This window comes from Photinus pyralis, unplaced genomic scaffold, assembly GCF_008802855.1.
Source record: "Photinus pyralis isolate 1611_PpyrPB1 unplaced genomic scaffold, Ppyr1.3 Ppyr1.4_LG8, whole genome shotgun sequence".
NCBI classification, from domain to species: domain Eukaryota; kingdom Metazoa; phylum Arthropoda; class Insecta; order Coleoptera; family Lampyridae; genus Photinus; species Photinus pyralis.
In genome coordinates, this window is record NW_022170819.1 from 4,738,780 (window position 1) to 4,754,213 (window position 15,434).

The 15,434-nt window shown below is 34.9% G+C and overlaps 1 protein-coding gene across 4 annotated transcripts in view; it reads right to left on the reverse strand.

Annotated features, from left to right (window-relative positions):
* The window catches only part of LOC116177803 (Ig-like and fibronectin type-III domain-containing protein 1), a 219,350-nt gene that overhangs the window by 120,528 nt on the left and 83,388 nt on the right, over positions 1-15,434 (reverse strand). For 2 of the 4 annotated variants that reach the window (XM_031496907.1, XM_031496911.1), the window contains exon 3: positions 8,002-8,031. The exons of 1 other annotated variant lie outside the window; for it this stretch is intronic. The gene's annotated coding sequence lies outside the window, so the exon portion shown is untranslated. The remainder of the gene's footprint in view (positions 1-8,001; positions 8,032-15,434) is intronic. One more of the 4 variants, XM_031496908.1, reaches the window with a different exon arrangement.

Sequence of the window (15,434 nt, forward strand, 5' to 3'; positions counted from 1 at the left end):
ATTACCCTACCGACAAAAGTTGGATGTAAACCGATAAATCCAGATAAGAGCGCAATATAGAATTTGTCGTACGTACGACAGAAATTGGACTTAAACTGGCCTATAGGGCAAACAAGTTTCGTGTGTGATGAAAATATAAACTCCGCTCGTCGAAGTTTCCTTTCGCCCAATTTGCAGAACGTACATTGTCATCGCGCTCCTTGGAGGAAATCGCTTCCCTCGATACTTCACGCTCGACAAACAGCTCCCGAATATGATGTTCCACTTTAAAAAGCCCGAGCAAATACTTCAGTAATTGCTGACGTATATTAGAATCAAGTTCTAACAGTGTACAAACAAAGATGAGCGCAAACATTAGAAACAAACAGCAAGGAAGCCGGGATGCCCGAGGGAGTGCAAAAATAACGACTGTTTTGTTTGACGTTGTCTCGTACGTTAAGGCATAAATGATTTACACGTCACCGCAGTAGAATCCTCCCTTGCGCCGGAAACGGAAAATATAATCGATATCAAACTTTTAAACACTCTGGAAACCATGCGAGAGACAAGACGTCTTTTAAAATTGACGTTTAGAGACGTCATCCCCACGGTAAATACTCGCTGAAAAAGATCGGCCATTACTAAACCGAGATCCATTAATTTCGTTTTAGCCATTTTTAGCTTATTAGCTTATTATATGCACCAAAAGCGCTCAAATCCACTTTCATATTCGAAAAGTTAAATGTACCCCCGTTTGGATTATTTTTTAATGGCAGATTTTATGGGTGGTTACTTTGTTTTAGTGGATGCCGTAAATTCTAATGGAAGCCTTTCACGTTAACATGATTACACAAAATTCTGTAGATAATAAAATAAATGCAAATTGTGATAAAATTATAGTAGGCATATTCTACAGAACATGCTGGAGCAATCCAGAACAAATTTTTGGTCCAGGACACTAAAACAATTAACAAATTACGTCTAAATTAGGTTTTACAAATACATTAAACTAATTCCATATCAGCCAAATGTCTTAATTCTTAATAGACGAACATATTTTGAAATTTTGGAATTAAAAGTGCTTCAAGTTTCTATATTTTGGGTCCAGAGTTCGACTATCGAATTTTGTAAGCTTTTGGAAGAAATACCTGGTTCGTATCCCATCGGGCTCTAGACTCCAGAACAATTATTTAATAATAAAAGCATGGCCTATTGAAATTTTACATATTGGCATTTCAAGTTCTAAGAATCTTAGGACCACGAATTCGTGAGTTTCACAATTTTTGGAATTATTGAAAATTTTGAATTTTTAGAATGAGGAAACTTGTAAAAAAATGAGAATTCTTTAATTTTAAAACTTTAAAAGCTTGGTAATTGTAGAGTAGGTATATACGAATTTGAAACGTGTACACACTCGGAGCTCTATAGAGTTTGAGAAGGAAGCTTCGAGTGCTAAAAAACGGAATTTTCTATTACCCCCCAATGCTACATTCTCTCGCGTCGTAATTATTTAAACAAAGGTGCATCGAACGTAATACCAGAATTTTGTAGGGTAAAGATGCTCCTCAGGGATCAAATATTCTGTATATTTTATGAAAAACTATAACATCCGAAAGTTTTGAGCAAGAATGTATTACCCTACCCCACAGCACCCCTAAGGTCTTATGATGTATGTAAGGATATATGAACATAGAATCTGTTTTTCTATTTTTTCCTAGGGGGGGGAGGGGGGATTCCACACCCCGAGACCCCCCGATTCTACATTCGGCCCCGAAATAGTTAGTACCTTTGGAAAACTATTACAAAATCCTTAGGGATGAAAGCTTTGAGGAAGAATGTACCACCCGGGGTCTGAGGGTTATGAAATACCCCCCAGCGCCCTGAAAGTCTTATGATATGTGTAAGGAAGTGAACACAGAATTTTTCTTTTTGTCCTGGGAGGTGTTTCATACTCCCCAGACCGCCGCGCCGGTTATATTCTTCCCCGAAATCGAACGTAACACCAGAAGTGTGTGGAGGTGGTCCTTAGGGAACAAAGATTCTGTATATTTCATGAAAAATTATAACAACATCCTTAGGGATGAAACTTTCGAGTCAGAATGTAGCACTGGGGGGTTTAGGAGGGGGGGGGGATGGAAATTTTTACTCAAAACTTTCTAAGAATTTTGTTATAGTTTTTCATAAAATATACATAATATCTGTTTCCTAATGAGCATTCTTACCACCACAGACTTCTAGTTTCACGTTTGCCCCTAAGGTTTTATGATATCTGAAAGGAAATGAATATACAATGTTACATTTTTTTTCCTGGAGTGTACTCCATACCCCCCGATCCCTCGGTTTTACATTCTTTCTCAAAATATTTAGTACTTTTGGCACTCGTATCATGATAATTTAAAAAGAAGGTGCCATCGAACATAATACCAGAATTCTGTGGGTTATGGATGCTCCTTACGAGACAAAGATTCTATGCAGTTTATGAAACACGATAACAAAATCCTTAAGGATGAGAGCTTTGAGGCATCGGGTAGGTCTGGGGGGTATGGAATACCCTCCAGCGTCCCGAAGGTCTTATGATATGTGTAAGGAAATGAATATACGATCCTTCTTTTTTCTTGGGGGTACTCCATGCCACCCAGACCCCCCGGTTGTGCATTCTTCCCCAAAATATTTAGTACTTTTGGCACTCATATCTGAATTATTTAAAAGAGGTGCCATCGAACGTAATACCAGAAGTATGTGGGGTAAAGCTGCTCTTTAGGGAACAAATATTCTGTATATTTTATAAAAAGCTATAACAAAATCCTTAGGGATGAAAGTTTTGAGTAAGAATATACTACTGGGGGGTGCCCCAGGGCCCCTAAGGTCTTTTGATATGCGTAAGGAAATTAACATATAATCTTTCTTTTTTCCTGGGAAGTATTCCATGCCGAAGACAGGTGTGCAGTTTATTTCGAATTGGCGTTAGGCAAATTAGGTTCCGATTGGATTTTTGTTTACGAAATCTTAAGGAATGGGGTTTTTAAGGTGGAAGAGAAACTATCCTAAAAATGCCAGAAAAACGGGACGGAGCTTCTTTGGTGGTGGACCATATATATAAATATAAATAAATAAATAAACATTCACGAGATGGTTAGTTTCCCTTTAACGTCGTGTATAATACAAGACTTTATTTCTAACAAAAGCCATAATAGTTATTTATGTATTAAGGGCATAATAGTGATGTTTATATTCTCGAGGGCGACGAGTTAAAAAGCTCGAGGGCCTATGGTCCGAGAGCTTTTTAGTCGCCCGAGAGTATAAACATCAGTTTATGCCCGTGGTACATACACAATTTTATGTTTTACAAATAGTTTTCTTCGTCAAAATTCGTTTACAAAATAATTAATTCATTATGTTTGATCGAGTATGCGTGGTTCGAATTTGTTAATGTGATTGAAACCATCCAAACGTCAAACGTAATTTTAAATAGTTCAATTCATCGTGAATGAGCAAGAAGTTCCAGAAACTGTACGAAATAAGGCCAATCTTGTGATTTAGTAGCTATTGACAATTAATAATTGACGTTTCTACTTTTCAATGACCTGCAAATATTTTTGTTTGTTTTGTCATTAAGTATAAATGAGTTACTATGGTGATACTTAATGCCCTAGGGCATAAAGTGGTACTTTATGCCCGCGTATCACAGATATAAAGTGTGCTATTATAGGTTAGTAAGACATAAAAATCATTATAAAGCTTCTGAAAATTCTTTAGATATTTAATTTACGCATCTAAAATAGCAAGCTTAGGTTTTACCGTCGTTTCCATGGAAACTATTGTAATCTGTTCTGAACTTCATTTTATATCGTGCTCCCCGTCCCATTTTTAATGTGAATGAAAATGTTATTGGAATGTACAGTGACTTGTTTCAATTTATCTACTCTAGCTAAGAGCTCTTTTACGCGGTATGCGAGATATAGTCTGTCGTCCAATACAGCTCGCAGACTTTGGGCACTCTAAAAGAGCACAGTGAGGTACTTTTTCGGTGAAGTACTATCAGTTCCAATAAAAAAGTATCCTCGTGTAAATAGTTCCATATGACTCAATAGCCTATCAGTCCCCCAAAGTCGTAAAATCTCCGGGAGACTGAAATTTAATCGCCGATATTGTATGCGGGTGTGAACGGCTCCATAAAACGAAATGTTACAGGGATATCTAAGATATCATCGATAGAATGTTTTTAATGCTCGTTACATGAAAGATGCATCCAATCTCAGACCAAAATCTAATTAATTCAAACTACGTAACTTATTAATAAATGGGTTTCGGATTGCGATAAAGGTAAAAGAAAGATAGGTAATTAAATCGAAACATATGGCGTAACCTAAAGAAACGTGTTCACCAACTAAGGAACCATATAAAAGTAACTTTACCTCAGAAAGATACCAACAGTGTTTAATTAATATAAATACGTTTAGATGTACAAGTTACACAATTTCAGTTTGATGCCTCTGGATTTTCAAGATGAGATTTCCACATATTCCCTCATTCCTAGCTGTACCAACTATTCTAAAACACTAAAACCTCATTCTGTCAGTTACTCAAACTAATTGGGCACATTCAACGAAACAACGGGACGTTACAAAGCGTAATAGAAAAGAAGAGAAGTATTTCAAGCTGTCAGCAAGTGTTTGTTTAGTTCCTTGTGTACCAGAATATCGTAGTTAACGATGATTACTAGATTAGTAAAAACCATGAAATTAATTTTTCATTAATTAATTAATTAATTAATCGCTTGCATGAGTAGTATGTGTAAATCTGACTCTTGCAGTCTTCAAATTGAAGAGTCGAACGTCGAAAGATTTTAGAGTTATGTTTTTAAAACCACGCAAACTGTAATTGTTAGAGGAATTTCAAAACGTTGAAGTCAAGTTAACTGGGAAGCGATCCATTGTATTTTCTTTTATTATTCAATCGAATCCATAGAAAAGTAAGACACATCTGGTCCAATTTGCATGTTTTGTTAAAAGGTTACGTTTGATCCTTTGCGGTAAGGAGTTTTATCTGGCGAAAATTAATTGTGTCAAAATTCCACTTCCAACAGCTCACCAATTCACTTTCTACTCTTAGACTTTACAATTTCTGTTTTTAAGAACACTTTTCAAAAGTTGCTGAATTCACTCTTCAGTCTTGCACTGTACAACATTAGGATTTTAAAACCTAAGCGGTTTTGGAGAATGAAAGAAATCCCTCTCTTAAGAGTTTATTAAACTTTGGAACGAAAACCTGGGAATTCGTTCAGGAATTCACGAAAAGTGAGGTTCAGAGTATTAAGATATAAGATTTTAGAGAAAAACCTTAGAAAGTTCATAATTTCCGGTGTAGCGAAAAACCCGTTTTCGTACTGGAACTATATCACAATTAATTAACGCACTGTACCTTGATAAAAGCTACCAGCGTTAATTTAATGAACACAGTACTTCGACCAACTCAAACGGGAACTTCGTTACGAGAAATTATAACTTCTGCACCACAACAAGAAGGTAAAAGTAATTGCTTTGATTTGTAGCGTCGTGTTTTAACCGCCGATGAGCTGCCGAAAATAATTGTGAAGTTTCTAATTGTTCCCGTAGAGATATGTAAATTATGTTTGTAGCATCCGATAGCCCTCGGCATGATGGGGAAGCAGGGGAAGAATTGGTATTTTAGGATTTCAGCACCGTTAATTAATTATTAACCGATTTTAGTTTCCCAACGTTAGGCGAAAACGAGAATTAAAGCTGTAAAGTCGTTCAGTTTATTTCATTATCGCTGACCTTTTGCGAGTGATCCGAAATGTGCCGTAATTTTGTTTTAGACATTCGCCAGCGACCGCCACCATTTGCCCGCATGATCCCTTAGTCGCACAAGATACGATATCAGAATATTTACATTTGAAAAAGTTTTTAATCACCCCCAACTACTTACAATAAAATCGTAGTCAACTGATGAAGAATTTAATTGGCTGTAATCAGTTCCTAAGTACAGAAAAACTAACCAATCGCATTGGAGAAACTGTACTACTTCCGTTTACTGGCCTAGGGAAAAAGGGGTTGCTTTCAACTTCTATTGGAAATTAGACAATTGATCGCCCATTTGAACAATAAAGGCACTGTTTAGTGGGGATAAAGGGTTTAGCATAAAAAATTAATCCTTGCCGATAGGACCAAACGACTACCTGTTACATAATCTCCGTCTACTGTCCGACGGTGTAAGGGTTTCTAGCATAACAGAAATAATTAGTCACCTTCAGAGTCAAAGTTTCAATTTATGATAGGGCCAGACCCGAACTACTTACAATAAAGTCGTTAAGTTTGTCCGAAAATGATTTTACATGCATTTAACTTTGAAAACCGAATCTACATAAGAATGAACATTAGAGGGTAAATTAATAAAAGTCTCAGTGTAAAACTTCCGTAGGAATGTCTAATTAGCGAAAATGTTTAGCAAACCCTTAAAATTTTCACCCCCCAAAGCACTGGCCGCGCGCGTTCGTGTTACACGAGTGTTGTTGTTGCTCGACAAACAAAGGGAAATTTTGTTCTTTGTAAATTTCTTTGTATTTGCATTCCTCAAATCCACCTGACGCGTAATCGTTTATCATCGTGCCTTTGGATTGTACCGCAGCTAAATATTTTTGGGGGTAACCTCTACGGACACGACCGCTGAAGCAATTGTGAAAATGCAAAGAGAATAAATTTCTCTTTGTCAACTTTTGGCAATTTTGTAATTGTATGAAAATAGTAGTCAAATTTCATTTAATCTCTGTTTTGAGAAACTTGTTAAAGCGTTTTCGCTTCTCTTTGTGGTTGGTCATTGTTAGCAGATACGAATCGTATTAACAAATAACGCGGAACTCGGACGTGAAATTTGAAGTTGTGGGTTACGAAAATTCCTTTAGCTTAAGTAACTATTAGGCTGTTTTTATTCTGATAGCTTTTTGAGTCACTGAAGCCTAATGAACTACAGGGCGCAACGGCCTTGTTGAGCTTAAGAAAGACCTTTCCTGCCAATCTGTAACAGACAACAACACAAACAAACAAATAGAAAGGATAGTGAATAGCGCAGCACATAAAATATTGCGTAAGCAATGCTAACGTCTGACATGGATATAAAAACTGTAATTAACACATTAATAATAATAAATTATTCGAAAGACGTTACACTAGCAAAAGCAGAATTTTACAACCGTCGGGGTATAAAAGTCTAAACGTGCGTTAAATTCAAGAAAGTAAATTTCTATTGTTCCAATCAATCCAAAACATAACCAAGATTATATGAGCCGACTTCAGAGTAAAACAAATAATCCGGAAAAAAGATCACAAAACCTTCCCCATAAATTTCATTTATTATACAAAGATATAAATAATCAATGGCGACATGTTTCGGCACATGCCATCATCAGGCCCTAGAAATGTAATGCTTTAACAAATTTGAGTTCACCTGTAGCGACGAAACTTACAAAATAAAGTTCGACCGAAAACGGTACATGGTCGAATTCCATAAAATTTAAAAGGTACAAAAACCCTGAAGGGGAAAAAGTCCTAGACAAGTTAAGGGTCCACAGTCCTGACGGGGGGAGACGACCGAAAGAGAAAATTGGGGATTATTCCATAATGTTTCTAAATCGATCGATCGTGACAACAAATCAAGTCTGGCTTGTTCTCCCTCTCTCCTCTTTTTACGTTTACTAAAGACCAAGTTCGGTGTTACTATTGCTATATCTCCTTTTCATTCGTTTTGGCTAGTATACAAGAACCCTATTATTCTCCCCTACTCACGTCACTCTGCCTGAGCTTACCGTGTCCTCATCACGTTATTGCATTATTTTTGCTACGTGCGTATTTTTTGACCATCATTAAATTTCTAATAGATGCAATTATCGCTGTCCTTCAATAACAAATTTACGTAGAATGGTGATAAATACATACATAAACTGGTGTTGTCAAAATTAGAGCAATGTCGTTTTGAACGTAAACCAAAAAATAATTATTAGCGTACCTTTTATCACCTTAGATGCTGGCGTCGAATCTGCAAACAAAGGAAAACATGTTAAAATACTGTGTTTACGCTATTAAAAAATAGTAGAGTAGTCGGATTTTTCTTTTAGTAAAAGCGGATAACAAGCTCGTCCGTTCGAGGTTTCAGATCTCAACTGCTAGAGTTCGTAAATAATCAAGGATTCACATTTTAAGTCGTTGTACTCAGAAACATAACCGCCTAGGACAATGGTGTTTTCCGAATGGACCCGGTGGAAAAATCCCATTTTCTTAAATAAAAAGTATGAAATGCAAAAGCATTTCTTCAAAGCTCTGAACGAAAAGTAGAAATCATCACCTGGGCGAATGCAAAATAAAAAAATTATAAAGTTGTCCCCTGAGCTTAAGGAATAATTAGAATCGAGAGCTCAAAGCGTTTTAGGCAAATGCGAATGGTCATTTTAAATTCCCTCGTCCTCATGTGGGACATCAATAATTAAAAAGCACAATTTTTCTTTCAAATGAATCATCATCAATTATTCGCAAGGGTCCAGCACAAACGAACAAATATCATTTTCCAGCAATGGACATTAAGAAACAATTTTTAACGATAACTCACAAAAACTAAAATGTTTATTTCAGTACCTAATCAATAAGTCCATTTTTCTCTAACGAGTGCATGTCGGCTCTCGTTACATGTCCATGTTTGTCTATTGATTGGTAAAAAATTAATGTAGCCCATTATGAAATATGAGTTAGCGAAACGTGTAATTTTTATGTCATTGCATTTTAGTTATTTTTATTTCGAAGGAAGTTGATAAAAGGACTAATGGATGTTGATTAATGGATTTATGTATTACAAACAGTTTTTATCTCGGTCTAATTAAAGCAAATCCTAGGAAAATTGTGACATTAAATGAGGTAGAAGAAACTACTTTAAAATTTGAGACGAACACGATTCGAAAGAGGCTATCAAATTTTCAGAAAATCAGGTTCAAACTCAAGATGGAATCCTGAACACAATTTTGAAACGTGCAGTGCCTAAATTACAAGCCTTTGTTTCAAACTTGAAGCGCCACGCTTGAAATTCCAAGCTGGAAGTCTCAATTTTACCGTTCGATTCTTCGGGTTTAGGGTTTAAAGTCGAGACGTGGTTACTTTTTGTTTAGTCAAAACCAGAATCCCCCAAAAAGAGAACTATATTTTTCCGGTAGCCCAAAACCGAATGCCCGAAAAAATCTCTCTCTAATTTAATCCCTACCTATTTTGTGAATTAATTAACAGAATTATCTACTATAATCGCCAAACCTATTATGAGGTAGAGAATATTATTACGAAGAAAAAATTACTACGACTTCCACACAAACCTAAATTTACTAAATTTTTGAATTTATTAACCCACCCTATATATAATCTCTGCTATCACCATGCCCACCCCTAAAAATCTCCAAAAATTCAACTTCGAAATAAATAATTCCAAATTAAAAGCTTCCGGTACAGCCTTCAGTCTATGAACCCAAAAATCGACTTCCTAAGAAACTATTGTTGGTCGATCCACCGTTGATTAGTCGCCTTTTACGACATGCAGTGTCTCTGCAGTAGGATTATTCTTTCCCCGCTCTACAGGGGATAATGCCAAAAGGAAATAGGAAACTCACCAACGTGCCATCGTTGGCATATCCTTATAAACATTTTAGTGGCACCTAAGGATCCTGAAAATGAAAGACCTTTGAACGACTGGCGCTTAATAGTTCCCAAATATTTAATGATTCTTAAATATCATTTAAATCTTAAAATTTCCGAAAGACTCTCTGACAGAAAAACAAATTTCAAGAACTAATAGATTCTGGAAGGTTCTTTGAGGGTTTTGGAAGGCTTTGGAAACAATCTATGATTCCTAAGTCTCTTAAAATGGCGATAAGAGACTCTTAAATCCTTTAAACCCTTGAAAACGTTTGGACACTTCTTAAAGGTTAATAACTCTAAATGCGTTTAGGGGCCAGTCAGGGATGGCTTTAATGACGAAGAGCATCCAAACGTCTTAAAGAATCTTTTAAAAGGGCTCGTGAAAACGTTTCTAAAGACCAATATAAGTTACTTTTGATTTCACTTGAAAACTCGTTCTCACGCAATTAAAGTAAATGCTCTAAAACCTTCTTCAAAACCAATGAAGGTCTTTAAACCTCTTACGGTCTTTTAAATACATTGTTGCTCGCAAGTGTCTTAACGTTAAACGTTGCTTATCTTTAAGAAAAATCATCGTAAATGATATTTCAAGAAGTTAAGAATCATCAAGGAAAATTTTGATTTGTTTGCTCTTAAAGATATCAATCTCTAAGAAAATTGAAGCCGTTTGCATTGCATGTAATTTGCAACTTATGAACCCGTTAGAATTTTAGAGTTTTCCATTTAAAGTTAGTTTGTAATAACGAGAACATCGCGACCATCTCTAATCCTAAGAAGTTAATCCTTTCGGAGAGGACGAATTCTATTACAAATGTCATTTCTGCTAAAAAAAAATTCCGTCAAACGTTTCCACGGTTGGTACTCTCGATAAAATTATTCCGTATGGGTCGGCGATGATCGATTGTTCGCATTGGACTTATTAGTCGGAACTGATGAGATAAAAAACGAAAGAGAAGAATATTAAATTGGAACGGCATATTGATTTTGCTACTCATTAACTACGACTGCCATCAATTCCGAAATCGAGCCCGATTCGTTAAATAAACATGTCGGGCTTTCGCCGTGCGAATAATAAAGTTCTCTTCCTTAGCGACCCGCGTCATTACAGATAGAAATACTAACCAAAAATAAAATAGGAGGAATTTATATACCCAGATACGAACCGTAACGATAGCCTAGAGACCAAATTATTTCAGCGATTTCAACTTGATGGCCCTCCGGTTTCACCTTAAAATAATAAATGGACGGCGATAACGAAATATATGTTGCGACCGCTTATGTAAAGCTAAGATTACCATAAAATCCACATGTTAGATATCTAAATAAGTTTTCCTGACGCCAGCTCAGAATCTGGTGCCCATATCAAAGCGCCTTACCGATTCATAATTTTTACGTAATTTGGAACTTTTCGAGGATTTAGGTCAGCAATATCTTTATGTGTTTGCAAAGTCAAACCGCACTTCTTCGGCGGTAACGTAACAAGCCATATTCCAGCAGTAGTAATTACAAGCGAGCTACCGTTAAATCCTCATACCTCGCGTACTAAAATACACAGATCCTTTGATTAGAAACGCACCACGTCAGCTACAAATTAAACGTAATTTTCTTTATAATTAAGGTCGGATTTGAAATCTCAATTCTGCGCGATGAGTTTTCGTGACATTTGTTCAGGGCGAATTTGTTATACGGAGGTCGGACTTTCTAAAGCTCTCCCTAATTAGTTTTCTAGGTAATCCGAAGGTTTGTTAATGTAGACTAGGTGGCTACCGTTTATATTCATCGTGATTTACTTACTTTTGATCTAGACGAAAAAGCGTCCTGCATCTGTAATACTTTGAATCTGAAGCATCCGAAGTATTCAAAGAGTTAGACAAATTCGAAGGATTTTAGGAATCTTCTGGATATATGTAATTCACAGAACTTTAAGTGGCAGATGAAGTTAAAACTGAAGAATACGAGGATCTCTATAATATGAAGAATATTAACTCAAAAGTAAGGTTCGGGGTAGTGGAACCATCCGTATGAATAAGAAACCTATGGGTCTAAAGAATTTGAAGAATCATATAGTTATTTATTATACAAGACGATCAAGGGATATTTTAACCACCGAGTGAATTAACTTTCACGAGATTATCGTGTAAACAAAACTTTATATTATGGTAGAAGTAACAGAAATCATTATTATGCTCGCCAGGAGAGAATGCCGGTCACTGGACAACTGATGCCGATCTACAATGGTATGGTTCATTATAAAAAACATACGATTGTAGACTGGAATCGGTACAGTGACTATAGCGACAGTGTGGTCATACGGTGATGTTATTTTCTATTGGTAGTTGGGAGATCCGCCATGTTTTGGCCCAATACACCGGATTGGTGGAAATTAACCTGGCAACCAAGCTCAATCATAAATTGGAAAATCATAGTCCACGTGAAGCATTATGGCCCTTAATAAGTCACTGTAGAATCAGGTGTTCTGTGATCGGCATTCTGTCCTGGCGAGTATAATATAAAAGTTCTGTAGATATTTAATTCAGACGTCCAGCAAGTTTAGGTCCTCCCGTCATTTCCATGGAAAGAATATTGTTTTCGGTTCTGAACTTCATTTTATTTCGTGTTTCGCGTCCCATTTTAATAAGAATGACAGATGTCACACTAAAAATCTGGAAGGAATGTTCAAAATGCGAAGCCCTGACCAACAGATAATAGGTACCAGCTTTCCGAAGAATCTGCCCTTAACAGAAAGAAGTCGTACAACTTAAAAAAACGGAAGAATCTATAGGATAGAAAGAACTGGAAGGCGAGGGGTAAACCACTGAACATAAATGTGTACACCAGAATTCCAAAAGTGTAAAATAATTCCAGAATTCCAAAAAAATTCCATGAAACTTCCAAAAAACTGCCAAAACTGCAAAAGAATTCCAATGACTTACAGTTGACTACAGTTTTCAAGATATTTAGTTCGTTCTTTTTGCATTCGGTAGCGTATAGCTCTGGCACCTGAGCCAAGGAAAATCTTGACGATTAAACTGCTCATTTGCAGGCTGCGTAATATCAAATGTCTTATTTATCGAGCTATTTTCGAGGATATCTGTTTGAAATTTTAGTCACAAATGCTTCTGTCGTTAAAGACAAACACATCTGATATTGCAAACATTAGATGTGCGCATGCGCAGTCAGTGCCAATTTCGTTATTTATGAAAATATTATTCTTTGAAATTTTAACCACATATGCCTCTAGTACAAGAAAAACATAGGGCACATGAAAAATGCCCTGAAGTTACTCGCCTTACGGCAAAAACCTTTTTACTTGTTTTGTATAGTGATCCTTAATAACCGATAATTAAATAATATCATTGACGTTTTGTTTTATTCTAAGAGAAATGTTAAGTTGATAATAATGTTGTTAATATAGAGCATTTATGGAAACGTTGAGGGAAAGCGAGGAGAAAGGTTTACTTTTATGACTGTGAAGGTCACTGGCGCAATATTTTAGTTAATTTTGAGTCCTACTGTTTGAACGTGATGCGAGAGCTGAGTATTTCGTTATCATAAGTAAAAATAAATGAACAGTTACCCTTCAGAATCTAAGACTATAATCTATGGAACGCCGTTGTATCTTTTAATAACTGAACACCCGGACTAAAAAAATTAACTATAATTGAAGCAATGGTACTAAAATTTATAGAAATTTACTTTGTGTTAACAACAATTGCCTAGTTGAAATTAATAATTGCATATCTTCCAATAACAACTCGCAATAATTTCCTCTTTTACAATTTCAAATAACGGTTTTTGTGCGAAATTTCAAAAACCGTTATTGAAATGGCATATTTAACAATTTCAAATCGGCAGTCTTATTCATTATATCACGATTTAGGAATAACGTGTTGAAAATTTTAATGTTCAAAAATTATCGATTTGATATTATTAAATAACATATAAAAAATAGTGGCGCCATCTATCGAGTGATGTCAAAAGTGAGGAGCGAACCTCAACCCAACTAATCACGTTTGATTTAATTACCGCGGAAATCTACTTTCAAGTGCTTATTTTATTACCCATATCGTTCACAAGTACATTGTGCGAATAATATTGTAAAAAAAATGTACAATTACGCGAAATGGAGATTTTAAATTCTGTTCCGATTATTAAACTTACTGTCGCTAGAGGGCAGGTCAATTTGCTATATGTGATTTAAAAATATCGCCTTGATATTTTTAATTCATTTACCAATATGTGCGACTTGATATTTTTAATTCTATTGCACAAATTACTAATTTCTACTTGGAATTTTTAAATACTTTGCGAAGTTCGCTATTTGAAATTTATAATTGTAATTCTTCAATTATGGTGTTAAGTTTGTTAATTCAAACGTATTTCATGATATCGACTTTGTATTTTAAAACAATTTTTTATTTCAAAACTATTATTATTTAGAGTTGAAATATTAATAAATTTCATTGATTCCTTTGGTTGGATGTTCAATCCACAACATAACGATAATTTTCAATTTCTTGTTTCAAGTAATATCCATCCCTATTAATTTATTCCTCCACAATGAAGAATTCATTGCTGAATGTTTACAAACTGTTTTTGATATCAAAAATTTTTATCTGATATTTAAAAATAAAAGCTATTTTCAACCATAGAATAATTTTCTATTTCATTTCTTAATTTTCAATAACGAAAATATGTTTTTAAAACTCATCAACCGATTTTTCAGTAACAGAAGTTATAATTTTGCATTCTGAACATTTTAAAACGTACCTGAAATTTTCATTAAAATCAATTAATAGGTATGCAGTTTCAAATAAAACGTTAGACGGGATTGAAAGTTTTGCGACAATGGAAGAAGTAGTTTCCATATTGACAATTGTAATTAACACAAAGGTTGTTATAGTTAAAAAAATTTTAATATCCTATTGAAATATACAATTCACGAATTATATTTCTAAGTTTCATATCGTGTACAATGCAAAGTATTTAAAAATTTCAAGTAGAAATTAGTAATTTGTGCAATAGAATTAAAAATATCAAGTCGCACATATTGGTAAATGAATTAAAAATATCAAGGCGATATTTTTAAATCACATATAGCAAATTGACCTGCCCTCTAGCGACAGTAAGTTTAATAATCGGAACAGAATTTAAAATCTCCATTTCGCGTAATTGTACATTTTTTTTGACAATATTATTCGCACAATGTATTTATGAACGATATGGGTAATAAAATAAGCACTTGAAAGTAGATTTTCGCGGTAATTACATCAAACGTGATTAGTTGGGTTGAGGTTCGCTCCTCACTTTTGACATCACTCGATAGATGGCGCCACAATTTTTTATATGTCATGACATATAAGTAAATCGAATTACCAATATCACAGAGTTGATATTAAAAATTAAATTGTGCGTTCCAAAGTTACGAGTTTGAAATAGAGAATTGAATTTTTTATTTCAACTTGAAATTGAAAATTATTACAAAGCGTGAAGGTGATATTAAAGATTATTTAATAATATCAAATCGATAATTTTTGAACATTAAAATTTTCAACACGTTATTTCTAAATCGTGATATATGAATAAGACTGCCGATTTGAAATTGTTAAATATGCCATTTCAATAACGGTTTTTGAAATTTCGCACAAAAACCGTTATTTGAAATTGTAAAAGAGGAAATTATTGCGAGTTGTTATTAGAAGATATGCAATTATTAATTTCAACTAGGCAATTGTTGTTAACACAAAGTAAATTTCTATAAATTTTAGT